General features: G+C 34.0%; 1 protein-coding gene across 2 annotated transcripts in view; it reads right to left on the bottom strand.

Moving 5' to 3' along the window:
• Nucleotides 1-1,687: 1,687 nt before the first annotated feature.
• Nucleotides 1,688-14,891, bottom strand: part of LOC106091920 (DNA repair endonuclease XPF) — a 245,084-nt gene continuing 231,880 nt past the window's right edge. For both annotated transcript variants that reach the window (XR_009398112.1, XR_009398113.1), the window contains one exon: nucleotides 1,688-1,725. The gene's annotated coding sequence lies outside the window, so the exon portion shown is untranslated. The remainder of the gene's footprint in view (nucleotides 1,726-14,891) is intronic.

Below are 14,891 nucleotides of genomic sequence, written 5' to 3'. Positions count from 1 at the left end.
CAAGCACACGTGTATTGTGGTCAACATAAATTTCCAAAGAATTTCTGTCGAAAAGCATTCATTTTAATCAAGACAAAATCAATGAATACCAAGTAACATAGAAACGATTTGTATTTTCTATACAAGTTAAAAGCAATTCAAAAACATTGTAAAATTCAATTTTGGAAATTAAATTTTATTTGAGACCTTAAAATATGCTATGAATTTTATGTTTTTACAAATCCCAAAAGTATGCTTCGAATAATAGTGCGGGCGGAGTAATATTGAAATGAAAGGAAACACACACATGACCTTAAAAATACCACTAAGAATTAAAATAATTTCTTGAACCCCAGGCTATACCTACACCGAAGGAAAAATGTATCATGTATCGTGCTAATGTAGAGAATTAATACTGATTTTTTGTGAAAACGATACCAAGGATGATGTAAGGCATTCATGAATACCATACAAGCAGAGAAATAAGTTTGTTGATATCAGCAAACATTGTCTGCTGATTAAAAATTAACTTTTTATACCCACCACCATATTGTACCACCTCGAAATATTGATCTGCAACCCCATAAAGTATATATATATATATTCTGGATCGTCTCGACATTCTGAGTCTACCTAGCCATGTCCGTCCGTCCGTCGAAATCATGATGGCAGTCGAACGCGTAAAGCTGGCCGTTTGAAATTTTGCACATATACTTCTTATTGATGAAGATCGTTGGGGATTGCAATGGACCATATCGGTTTAGATTTGAATATAGTCCCCAAATAAACCAATCCCTGGATTTGACTTCTTGAGCCCATAGAAGCCTCAATCTTCATCCGAATTGGTTAAAAATTGGATTAAAGAGTTGAGTTATGACTTCCAACATTCATGCCAAGTATGATCCGAATCGGTCTAAAAACAGATATGGCCCCAATATAAACCGATTTTCGGAGTAAACTTTTTTAGCACTTAGAAGTCTCAATTTTCATCCGAATTGGTTGAAATTTGGAACAAAGACTTGAGTTATGACTTCCCAAATCCCTGCCAAGTATGATCCGAATCGGTCTATAAACGGATATGGCCCCCATATAAACCAATCCCAGGATTTGACCTCTTGAACCCTTAGAAGCCTCAATTTTTATCCGATTTGGCTGAAATTGTGACCAAAGACTTGAATTATGACTTCCAACATCCATGCCAAGTATGATCCAAATCGGTCTATAAACAGGCATAGCCCTCATATAAACTGATCTACATGCGGGCTGCATCTGTGTATGGACCTACATATATCATTGGGAGGTGTTTGGTTTGGGTGCTGAGGGGCGAAATCGTATTCCATGTATCGAAATTCATAGAGGCTTCCAAAATGCACAGAAGTCAAAGTCAAAGACATGGCCGAATTACAGTACGACCATCAAGAATATTTATACTCTATGAGGTATCAAGTCAATATTTTGAGGTGTTAAAAATGGAATGACGAGATTAGTATTCCACATATCACACGATGGATAATTGCTCTATTCTTTGATTTCAAAAGGCCCAGTCCAATAGAATGGTCGAACATTATTGGATATACTCATAAAATCACTTTAACATATTGCAGTTATGTTGCATTCATTTAGGCGTTTAAAAAATTATAATTATAAGTATGAATATAAAGTTCTGTAATTATAACCAGCTGGTAATATGTATATGGTAATATTTACTCACCAGGATATGCATTCGCTAAATGGAGTTTCAAAAGCCTGAAAGTATGCAATAAAAAATAGAAATGTTAAGTCAGATATTTACTGTAAGTAATATTTTAAATTTTTTTAGACATTTAAACGTTTTTTGCTATACTATTCTTTGAATTAAAAAGCATTGAACAATGGTATAAAGCCGAACAATATCCTGCAATTGAATCCCAATTTGAAGTTACCCCACAAAAAATGTTTTTTATGGCTATGAATAAAAAAAACAAAATAACTTTAATATAGAAAATTCTAAAATTTAATAGTTTTTCCAAATTTTCACAACTATAAAGTTCAAGTTCATATATAGCATTTCATGCACAATCCTAGTTTAGAGTCTATCAAGATGACTAAACTTATTATTATTTTAGTCGTCAACTCGACCCCTCCCCCCCCAAAAAAAAAACATGACGATTATATTGCGTTTGCCCTTTTCAGAGCACATAAAATACGATAATCATTTCTTCTCAGACGACCACGTTTTCGATTGCAAACTTTCAAAGGTTTCCTGTAATTAAAATTGAACAATACATACTCAAGTCTCACATGCCAAAAGAAGTTTCAGCAATGAAACCTGCCAGGAAATCTCCCAAACGCCATAGTCTTGTGACTGCCAGTCAGTCAGTCGTGCATTCAGGAGACAACTGACAAAACAATAAACGAAATTAAGACAACTATATACTTAAACAACAACATCAGCAGCAACAACAACTCACAAAGAACTTCAGGACAATTGCAAACTGTTTTGGGTGATTATTAACCAGCAAACAGAAAGGAAAAGTTGATTTAAGCCACAAAGCGCATAAACACAACCAAACCCATGGCTTAGGAATACAGATTCAGCCAAAACGCACGACGAAAAACCAAACGATTGTAACAGGGAAAAACTGAGGGAGGGGACAAATTCTGAGGCGTGCTTGTGATGATGATGAGGCCAATGATGGCCACAATGATGCTGTTGCTGAAACTGAAACTGATGGTGATAATGATGTTGTTGTTCTTCCTCTTCTTCTTCGGACAGACAGCTAAAGCTGATGTTGATAATGCCAATGATGTTGCCAAAGAAGAAGTCTGTTGTTGGCGGCATTGACTTTAACTATTACCAAAGCTTTGAATGATGTAGCTGACTGCTGGGTTTAGTGCTGCTGGGGCAAATGCTGTTATTCATAATAATGAGTGGGTTCACACATATGCGTTGTACACCCACATGTGAAAGGGTTATTACGTTGTAAAGAAAGGATTTAATTGATACAGGGAAACTTTCAAATGATGCTTAAAGTACGTGGTTAAATAACCAAGAACATTGGAAATAGTATCCATAATAATACTAAGTACTTAGCTATCATACCTTAATGTGGCGCCCAACGTTGGACCGCCAATTAAATTACCTAATTGCTAACAAGAAAAGAAAAACATTAACCCACTAACGTCAAATGGGTAGAAAAATACCCAAGAATAGAAAGAATTAGAAAAATTCTAGTTCGAGTTAGAAAGAGGTACGAATGGAAATAGGAAAAGTCCAGTCATATAAGGTTATGTTTTGGGGAAAATTGGCTCAACATTTTTAGGAGTCAGGTTACATTACATTATCATTACAATCCAGTTTGACATAAAATATGTTTTTTTCAAAATTTAAATATTTAAGAAACTTTAATTCTTTAAATAATGAATATACGAAATTTCTTCAAAGTCGGATAAGGGAATCGAAAATCAGGCGTTAATAGAGATTGTTTTACGAAGTTTTGCCAATAGTTGTCCTGCAGCATCAAACATTTCCAATGTTATGCAGAATTTAGTGTAAAATTTAATACTGGCGTCCAACCTGGGGCCCTTTATTAAACAAAAACATAGATTATTACATATATATAATAAAAAATACCAATATAAAAAAATTCCTCTAGTGGAATGTTCATGGGAAATTTAGTAGTAGTTATAAAAACGCACCAAATTTCGAAAAAATCTGTTCAAATTGTAATAACTACGACTCTATAAGTGAAATTAGGGCGATGTATATGTAAAAATATTAATCGGAAGAGATTTCGATAAAATTAAACAAAAATTTCAACAGCCATAAGAGATTATAGGTCCCAATTTTCGTGGCAATCGGTTCAGAAATAACCACATTATTGCAAATTCTCAAGATCGGACCAACAAGAACTCTATCAAAATCTGAACCAGTTGCAACCAAACTCTTTAGATACTGTGGTAGTCGTAAAGGAAAGAGGAAATTCTGGAAGATTGGTCAATAAATGCCCTGAGCCCTGAGTTATTAGGGAAGCGTATTTGACAAATTACGTGCGTATCGGTTAACAAATGGCCATATTACTGCAATATTTGTCCAAATTGGATGAATATATACGGGAGCTACATCTAAATCTGATCCCATTTCGACCAAAATCCGCACAATTAGATGTAGTCGTCAAATTTTGAGAAGATCGGTGAATAAATGCGCTGACAAAGGAATAAAATTATTGCAATGGCCATAGAGAGGAGTTGGTGTTAGTTTCAAGAGATATTGCTCAGTGAAAAAGCATGCAGCGAAGTCTGGTAGTAGTAGGTGAGATTTCACATAGGATTTGTGCTTATGATATCAACTAAAAGTACTACAAATAACAGGCTGTGAACTGTGATGGACGGACATAGTTCACGATGGTGCCGATGAGAGAAACCCAATTATCGAAACGCCCACCACCAATGAGGTGACATGTGTCCTGCCTTGTCTGAGAAACTGGCAATTTCTTCCAGACTCATTTAACAATTTGTTCCTTGAACGTTGCATTCGCTTGGTCATTAAGCTCGACTTGAAAAATAATGAAACAAGAACCGATTTCTTTAAATTTCAATAGGCTTCGTCTCAAGGCTCAAAAAATTTCAGTGCCAATTTGAAGATGATTGGATGAAAATTGCGACCTGTACTTTGTTCAAAAATTAACATTGACAGAGGGACATAGTTAAATCGAATCAGAAAGTGATTCTGTGTCGATCGGTAAATAAATAAATGGATCTAGGTCTCTTCCTTCTGGTTGACACAAGCCAAAGCCTTGGCTTGATTCCACTATACATGGGTTGATTTCAACTTTCTTTTCGTACAGCGGATCCATGTGTTTTTCAGGCGTCCCCTCTTTCGCTGACCTTACGGGTTCCAGTCTAGGACATTACCCACTATATCATCGCGCGACCGGCGTAGGATATGACCCAACCAAGCCCATTTTCTCTTTCAGATTTCTATATCGACAGGCGAAGTGTTTATTCTTACTTGCAATTCCTCATTTGGAATACGGTTTAGCCACAAAATTTCAAGTATTTGTTGCAGGCAGCGATTTGTAAAATCTTGGATTTTGCGGGTAGCCACTTGTGTCAAGCTCCCAGATGTACAGCCATATAATAAAATAGATTTCACACTACTGTTGAAGATTCTGACTTTTGTGTTATGTGAGATGTCACTATATCTACAAAATTTGTTGAGTTTAAGAAAGGCGTTTCTAGCCTTGTTGATTTGACACGTATGTCTGCTTCCAATCCTCTGTCCTTTGTTATTTAAGTTGTCAACGTGTTAAATGATATGGTCGTTTATAGTGAGCAATGTCAAATTTGATGTTCCTATGCTCATCAATTTTGTTTTTGCTATGTTTATCTACAGGCCTACTTTGGCTGCATTTAAATTCAATCGTTCTAATTTCCCCTTTTGTGATCAAAGCGATGCGCAATGAGACATCCGCGTAGTTCACGTCTCCAATGAAGTCGTATGCCTTAGGGTGCCTCAGTATTAATTGCTTCTAATACGGAGTCTAACAAAATTAAAAATAGCTGCTTCACTCCTTTATCGATTTCGAAAGGTCTGGTCTCTTTTCCATTGAAGCGGACTGAAACTTCAGCATTCTTATACAACTCCCTAATTAGTGTCACGATCTTTTCTGGTTTGCCCTTATTCACCAGCGTGCTCCACATTGAAGTTCTCGAAACTGCATCAAAAGCACGTTCGAAGTCGATGAATAAATGGTAAAGGAGATTATTGAATACTGCACACTGGTCAATGATTATATACAGGGAGTTAATGTGGTCGGCACAAGGGCATCCTGGTCGAAAATCTGCCTGTTCCCTCTTCAAAATGCTGTAAGTGCAGGCGAAATACGCTGCAGAAGCGTTTAGCAATGTAATCCCTCTTCAGTTTTTACACCGGATGGGCTCACCCTTTTTTGGGAATGTGATGAGATGCGATGATCCCTTTCTTCCATTCTGAGGGGACAGCGTTTGTATCCCAGGCCCCTCTGAGTATTGAGGTGATTGGGCTTTAACTATGGAGTGTGTCCCATACCGCAAAAGTTCACCAGGTATGTTACCAGGGTCGTCCGATTTGCCGTTTTTAAGCGAGATCAGAACGGCTTCAATTTCTTCGCAGGTAGTTGGAGCTGTAGATATATCTATGAGCGTGTTTCGGAACATAGGGAGATTAAGACGATCAAAGCTTGCGTCCTCGGTTGCTGGTCCTTCGGAGCTGCAGAAACCACGTCATTGCTGTATATACTTTTTAGGGTCTGGAATGATTTTTTGAAGTGTTGCAAACGGAATGCCAAAATGAATATACCCTCATTCTACGGTTGTGGGTATAAAAAAGGGCATAGGGAATACATTAGCTTGGCGCCCGACGCAGGGCAACAAAAAATTTTTAGAATTATTTAGTACTAACCATACAAAAGTATATTTGCACAAAGTTCAGCCAGGCTTCTCGCGATTTCAAAAAATCAACATAAAGGACAACAATTTTTCGAGGAAAAAACAAACACATTAGTATTCTTCCCATGCTATGTTGATGGGTATAAAAATTTCATACTTTTGTCAAGACTCAAAAAGAGTAGCGCCCAATATGGGGCACTTACAAAAACACCGAAGCTTCCTAGTATTTTTCTTTGCCAAAAGTTTTCTATACAACAACTCCCAATTTAATAACCCTTTAAACGACTTTAATATTTATTTGTATGTGACTTATTATATGGCATTCACATTTAAACATTTGAACCCCTTCTGAATTGTTTCGACCCGCCTCGGCAACACTCCCCCGCACACACACACACACACACCCTTGCAACTACTCAGACAAACAATAACTGTCAAATTGAAATTGACAAGCTGTGACAGTTAGTCAGGCCAAGTCAGTCATATTGTATGGTAGCCAAAATATTCAGACACGTCTGGAAAATGTCTGACTCACACTATGGCGGCAACACAGGACCAACATAAAATGGCTTTCTCTACATCTCTTTCTCTGAGAGAGGCAGACAGACAGCCATAGCGGTACGTGTATATGAATGGCTTTTTGGAATATATGTATGTTTTATATTTTGGTCTGGCCACATAAAATTGGCTAAAATAAAAGTCTCCAGCCTCCACACAGCAAATACAGATATTAATATTACCCTCGTGTAGTCGGCGAGACATTGACTTTAGCTGTTTGTCAAATATCACCACCGGGTATGGCGGCATGTCAGGTGAATGTGATGTGGGTGCCTTTAGTAAATGTGGACGTTGATGGAGTCAATTATTGGCCAAAACAAAAACAGAAAAAAAATTGTAAACAATGTACCAGGAAAAACCTCCTTTTTTCGCAGCGCAAAGTATCAATGACAATGTCAGAGTTTTGTGTTTTCCTTTTAGCCAATACCAACAGGTTTTTGTGCAAAACTGAATGCATACTTTTGGGGAGGGGGATTTAAAAATGGGCTTTAAAATTGTGCAAATAGGGATTTTAAGGGGAGGAAGAGCAGAGTATTTAAAGTTTAAAGCAATCTGAACCCTTTGAATGTTATTTAAAAACAAACAAATGACAAATTAATTGTTTCCCGAGAATTATAGCTCAAACCATCAGCATACAGAAATCAATGATTGGCTATTTTCAATACCATTGTGAATAATATCCGTTCGTTGGACTGGTCAACAGCTTCATAGCTCGTTCATTGTAGTATTAGATTTTAAACTCACAAAAGGAGTGAAGATGATGATCTGGCCAATCAACGAAGCCGATATAGAATGGCGAATCTGTGGTGAAGATGGCTTTGCTAGAGAGTTTGAAACGAATGAAATGTTTTCAGATTAAAGAAGTGTGTAGGATAATATACATAGCTTGTTCGGTCCTCTAGTTTCGATTTAGCTCAATGAGATACTCCTGGAAAAGCGAAACTGAATGTATGGAAATATAATTTGATTTCTGTGGTCAGGTTAAGACTATAGGAATTAAAACAGTCAATTGATTTTTAAAATTAAAACTTTTCTAAGCTTTGTCTAACAACAGATTGGTTATATTTGAAATTATCTCAATTTTTTATTTCAAGCTCAAGATAGATTTACTTCATGGAATCGTAAAACCTCATATATTTGATCTCAGTGCAATTTTTATGCCTGTTAAGGTATTATCAATTAAAACTTTACCCTTTTGGAAATTTACCAAATATTTGAAATTATTTTTAAACAAAAATAACAAATCAATTAAAAGTCATAGCCTCATAAAGGACTAAACTCATTTTAAAATTAACCATTTTATGTGCATACTTGCCAGCTTGAGAATACTTTTCTATTTTATATGCCTTTTAAAGCCTTATTTTGTTTGGACATCACAGTCATTATTCATTATATGAGTACAGTTTTATTACGCACTCGGGTATATTTAATATAAAATGAAATTTAATAAAAGGTTATGCCTTGTGTTGCATACTTTTAGGCCCTAAATAAAAGATTTGTCTATGGCATATCTTTTAGGCGTGAAATATTTGCAGATATTAAATTTTTATCTATGCACCGGCTATAAAACATTTTTTTTTTTTGGTTTCTTATGCCTTTGGTTTGAAGTTAAAAATTGATTATAGGAATTACTTTTTATAAGTAATAAAATCACAGTGAATAAAGTGTAAGACCCAATGCTTTGCCATAAATATGGAGATGGGTTTTTCTTTTCTATTTTCTTCTTATTTCACTACGCAATGTGTTGCTTGATCTATTAGAATAAATCTTAAAATGAGTGACCATCTGTGCGTTTTATTAAATTTTCTTTAGAAACTGTTCAACTGCCACGTCAGTTCTCACATTTCATCTCATCAATCACCGAGAAGACGCAACACCTACTATGAAAACTGTTTTGCTTCTCCTATTGCAATATAATAGAATTGTATTTGTTTGATTTGTTTTTGAATACGGAAACAAGAAAATTGTATTCAATTCTCTTTTTCTTCTGTGCTGTTGTTGACTTATAATAAATCATCAATATTACATTTCTGCCTTTCCATTTCAAAGTACTTAAAGCAGAATTAAGTTTACTTGAAGATGAGCAAAGGCATGGGCTGCGGGGAGCTTTTTCTGCAGCCCAAGCTAGGGATCGTTATTTTCTTTTGTATGCACCTTTGACATTTTTTATTTATTTTCCGCAAGGAAATGAGTATCGTTGTCGAGTCCTTAACAAAAGTAACTGCCATTCGTTAGCCTTTTGTGGAAATTAATTGAGGAGAACTGCGTATCAATATGTAGACATAATGGAGTTTCCTTTTGCTGGCGTTTTTTATGTCTTGAAAGAACAGTGGGTGCAAAAAAAAATTTTAATGTGAAGTAAAAAAGTATCTCACTTTTACCCTAGAACATTGCAAAAAAAAAACATCAACTGATATAGAACTTACTTTTCACAGCCGATTTCGAGGGGATGGGAACTCTATATTAAAAAGAGTTTCGCAGAGCAAGAGCAAGCATTGGAAAAAAAACATCAACTGATATTGAACTCGCTTTTCTCAGCTATATTAAAAAGAGTTTCGCACCATTTCTGAAGATGACACCATTCGCATTGTATGATTGTGGGGCCAAAGAGGAACAAAGGGGAATGAAAGAGCAAATGATTAGGCGGTGAAGGCCAGAAAACTGCGTCAATAAACTTGGTTAACCTGAAGCCTTTCGGGTCAACGCAATCAGAGGCGACGAACGCGTATGCAACAATATGGAACATCGAAACAGTCGGTAGCACACCGAAAATCCGATGGCGACATCCATATCGAAAGAAGACGAGGCTATTATTGAAAGGAAGTAGCTTTCGGTATCATAATGGGACACATAGCACTACTAGCTTACGAATGCAAAATCGGTGCGCCAAGGGATATCATGTGTAGGGGCCATTTCCTATGTCTTTGTCCGGCTTTTGCGACTAACAGACACCGCCATGTAGGTGTGTCTTTAGAGAGAATTTCTTACAAATTTTGTCTTTAGAGGAAATTTATTAGAAATTTTGTCTTTAGAGGAAATTTCCTAAAAATTTTGTCTTTAGAGAAAATTTCTAAGAAATTTCTTAGAAATTTTAGAGAAAATTTCTTAGAAATTTTGTCTTTAGAGAAAATTTCTTAGAAATTTTGTCTTTAGAGAAAATTTCTTAGAAATTTTGTCTTTAGAGAAAATTTCTTAGAAATTTTGTCTTTAGAGAAAATTTCTTAGAAATTTTGTCTTTAGAGAAAATTTCTTAGAAATTTTGTCTTTAGAGAAAATTTCTTAGAAAATTTGTCTTTAGAGAAAATTTCTTAGAAATTTTGTCTTTAGAGAAAATTTCTTAGAAATTTTGTCTTTAGAGAAAATTTCTTAGAAATTTTGTCTTTAGAGAAAATTTCTTAGAAATTTTGTCTTTAGAGAAAATTTCTTAGAAATTTTGTCTTTAGAGGAAATTTCATAGAAATTTTGTCTTTAGAGAAAATTTCGTAGAAATTTTGTCTTTAGAGAAAATTTCGTAGAAATTTTGTCTTTAGAGAAAATTTCGTAGAAATTTTGTCTTTAGAGAAAATTTCTTAGAAATTTTGTCTTTAGAGAAAATTTCTTAGAAATTGGCTCCATTTTTATAAACTTACCTCTATATAAAATGTCGAGCTGCAAATTTTGTTGATTGATGATTAAAAGACACCGAAAGGACATTTTTCATATTGTAAAACATAAAAGTTAATTTTGTTGCTGTTTTTCATTTTTTTTATTGCTAACACTTTTCTTGCAAATGCAATAGCACGACGTAATCTCTTTGTTTTTGTTTTTTCGGTGAAGATCTAGACTAAACGAACATTCATGCCATCTTCACCTTGGACAAACAATCCACCACTTAATCAAATCTGAGAATAGGAGCACTTAACCAACATCTCTTTCACACTCTTTGCACAACAACAAAACAACATGTCTAATGGATACACACACACGGCGAACAACAAACACGAAAACCGCAGCCCAACATATTTTTTTTGCCGATTCTGTTTTTGCAAATTGAAATACATTTTGGGCATATTTTGAAATAAAACTATTAATATATTAGTTGCATTTCACTTTTCTATTGATTTATTACACTTTTATATATGTGCTGGTGCTTTTTATCACTTTTCAACTGAAACTTTTAGGAGGGCTTAATTTTGTGCCCGAACGAATGAAAATTTTTAACGAAACTAGGAAACAATGAACACCTGCTGGCAGAGGGAGTGAAAAGGAAAGTGGTGAGAGTCAAGGGGTATTGCCACCTTGCGTTGTCAATGAAATTTACAGTGTTTTTGCATATAAAAGAATAAAGGGTCAAAACACAAATCTTGTACTTGTAATAATGTGGTGTTTTAAATAATTTAGATTGGAAAAGTAATGGCATTCTTTGAAACCCAACCGTCTTCAAAGACCCAAAAGGCTTATTATGATATGTTTTTCATGTGTGGGGCTAGGCATAGATAATAGTTTTTTTTTAAATATATTAAGGGATATTTGAACAAAATCGTACCTAAAAATCAAATTTTCTACAAAGAGGATTGGTCTACGCCATTGTCCTTATATCAAATTCAAGTTTTGATTACCTATTACCCGATTATAAGCCAAAATTAACTTTAAGTTGTTTTTTCTGTACAAGAAAGTCTATTAAAAAAATGTAAAGAGATTTGTTTTTAGAGAAAATTTTATAGAAATTTTGTTTTTAGAGAAAATTTCATGGAAATTTTTCTTTAGATAAAGTTTCACTGAAATATTTTATTTCGAGAAAATTTTATTTATTCACGTGTTTATTAAACTCGTAGTATATATAAGCTTAATAGTATAAAACAATTTAGCGTCAGCAACAAAGGCTATCAGCTAAGAACACTTTATTCAATGTTGCCTTTAACCGACAAATAGTTGAAGTTTTGTGTAGAGAAAATTTCTTAGAAATTTTTTCTATAGAGAATATTTCTTAGATATTGGCTCCATTTTTATAAACTTACCTCTATATAAAATGTCGAGCTGCAAATTTTGTTGATTGATGATTAAAAGACAACCGAAAGGACATTTTTCATATTGTATTTTTTGTTGCTGTTTTTCATTTTTTTTTTATTGCTAGCACTTTTCTTGCAAATGCAATAGTACGACGTAATCTCTTTGTTTTTGCATTTTCGGTGAAGATCTGGACTAAACGAACATTCATGCCATTTTCACCTTGGACAAACAATTCACCACTTAATCAAATCTGAGAATAGGAGCACTTAACTAACATCTCTTTCACACTCTTTGCACAACAACAAAACAACATGTTTAATGGATACACACACACGGCGAACAACAAACACGAAAACCGCAGCCCAACATAATCTTTTTTTGCCGATTCTTTTTTGGCAAATTGAAATACATTTTGGACATATTTTGAAATAAAACTATTAATATATTAGTTGCATTTCACTTTTCTATTGATTTATTACACTTTTATATATGTGCTGGTGCTTTTTATCACTTTTCAACTGAAACTTTTAGGAGGGCTTAATTTTCTGTCCGACCGATTGAAAATTGTTAACGAAACTAAGAAACAATGAACACCTGCTGGCAGAGGGAGTGAGAAGGAAAGTGGTAAGAGTCAAGAGGTATTGCCACCTTGTGTTGTTAATGTAATTAAGAGTGTTTGTGCATATAAAAGAAGCAAGGGTGAAAACACAAAGCTTGTATTTGTAATAATGTGGTGTTTTAAATAATTTAGATTGGAAAAGTAATGACATTCTTTGAAACCCAACTGTCTTCAAAGACCCAAAAGGCTTATTATGATATGTTTTTCATGTGTGGGGCTTGGCATAGATAATCGAATTTTTTTTGTAAATATATTAAGGGATATTTGAACAATATGGTACCTAAAAATCAAATTTTCTACAAAGAGGACTGGTCTACGCCATTGTCCTTATATCAAATTCAAGTTTTGATTACCTATTACCAGAGATGGCCTGTCAGAAACAGTGACGTATATGACATACGTTTCCGACGTATATTACATACGTCGAAAACGTCGTAAACCTAGCCAAAAAACTAGGTTTCTGACAGAAAAAAAAATTCGAACGAAAATATGTCGAATTTTTGATCTGATTAACTAAAAATTTTGGCATAAGTAATAACACTCCATGTACCATTTCACTTGACACTTCCTCAGATGTCATGCATTTTTAACATATGTCGTTTACAACAGCTTTCAAAAAGCAAATTAAAACGGGAGAAGCAAATAATTTTGCAAAAGGATACAAAATAATTGCAATTTCTAAATATAATTGATAAAAACTAATAATTTATTGATTTTTTGCTTCACAAAAAAATCCTTAAACGTTACTTTATAAATTGACTTGAAATTTGCGTATATTTCCAATTTATTGTGTGCAAAATGTAAATGCAAAAATTAAAAAAAAAACTTAATATTTCTTTTATTGCGAAATTTTTTTACATATAAACTCTTCTATATACAACAAATAAGTGACAATAATATTTGTTAAAAATCAAACTTTTACACTGAGTTATTAAGGTTTATGACGTTTGCGACTTTTTCTACGTTTTATACAAGTATACGACGTTTTCGACTTTTACAACTTTTTGACAGTCGGAAACCTAAAAAATCGTCTTACGGACCATCTCTGCCTATTACTCGTTTATTAGCGAAAATTAACTTTAAGTTGTTTCTTCTCTACAAGAAAGTCTATTAAAAAATGTAAAGAGATTTGTTTTCAGAGAAAATTTTATGGAAATTTTGTCTTTAGAGAAAATTTCATAGATATTTTTTAGAGAAAATTTCATGGAAATTTTTCTTTAGATAAAGTTTCACTGAAATATTTTATTTCGAGAAAATTTTATTTATTTACGTAAAGGGTGATTTTTTTGAGGTTAGGATTTTCATGCATTAGTATTTGACAGATCACGTGGGATTTCAGACATGGTGTCAAAGAGAAAGATGCTCAGTATGCTTTGACATTTCATCATGAATAGACTTACTAACGAGCAACGCTTGCAAATCATTGAATTTTATTACCAAAATCAGTGTTCGGTTCGAAATGTGTTCATTCACCGTTCAGCGATGAGGCTCATTTCTGGTTGAATGGCTACGTAAATAAGCAAAATTGCCGCATTTGGAGTGAAGAGCAACCAGAAGCCGTTCAAGAACTGCCCATGCATCCCGAAAAATGCACTGTTTGGTGTGGTTTGTACACTGGTGGAATCATTGGACCGTATTTTTTCAAAGATGCTGTTGGACGCAACGTTACGGTGAATGAACACATTTCGAACCGAACACTGATTTTGGTAATAAAATTCAATGATTTGCAAGCGTTTCTCGTTAGTAAGTCTATTCATGATGAAATGTCAAAGCATACTGAGCATCTTTCTCTTTGACACCATGTCTGAAATCCCACGTGATCTGTCAAATACTAATGCATGAAAATCCTAACCTCAAAAAATCACCCTTTTTTTATTAAACTCGTAGTAAATATAAACTATTAAGCTTGAAACAATTTAGCGTTAGCAACAAAGGCTATCAGCAAAGAAAACTTTATTCAATGTTGGCTTTGACCGACAATAGTTCAAGTTTTGTGTAGAGAAAATTTCTTAGAAATTTTCTCTTTAGAGAAAATTTCTTAGAAATTTTGTCTTTAAGGAAAATTTCTTTTCTTTCTTAGAAATTTTGTCTTTAGTGAAAATTTCTTAAAAATTTTGTCTTTAAGGAAAATTTCTTTTCTTTCTTAGAAATTTTTTCTATAGAGAATACTTCTTAGAAATTGGCTCCATTTTTATAAACTTACCTCTATATAAAATGTCGAGCTGCAAATTTTGTTGATTGATGATTAAAAGACACCGAAAGCAAATTTTTCATATTGTAAAACATAAAAGTTAAATTTATTGCTGTATTTTCTTTATTTTTTTTATCGCTAAGACAT

This window comes from Stomoxys calcitrans, chromosome 4 (genome assembly GCF_963082655.1).
Source record: "Stomoxys calcitrans chromosome 4, idStoCalc2.1, whole genome shotgun sequence".
Classification (NCBI taxonomy): domain Eukaryota; kingdom Metazoa; phylum Arthropoda; class Insecta; order Diptera; family Muscidae; genus Stomoxys; species Stomoxys calcitrans.
Note: the sequence above shows the minus strand (reverse complement) of the source record. Positions and strands in the feature narration are given on the sequence as shown.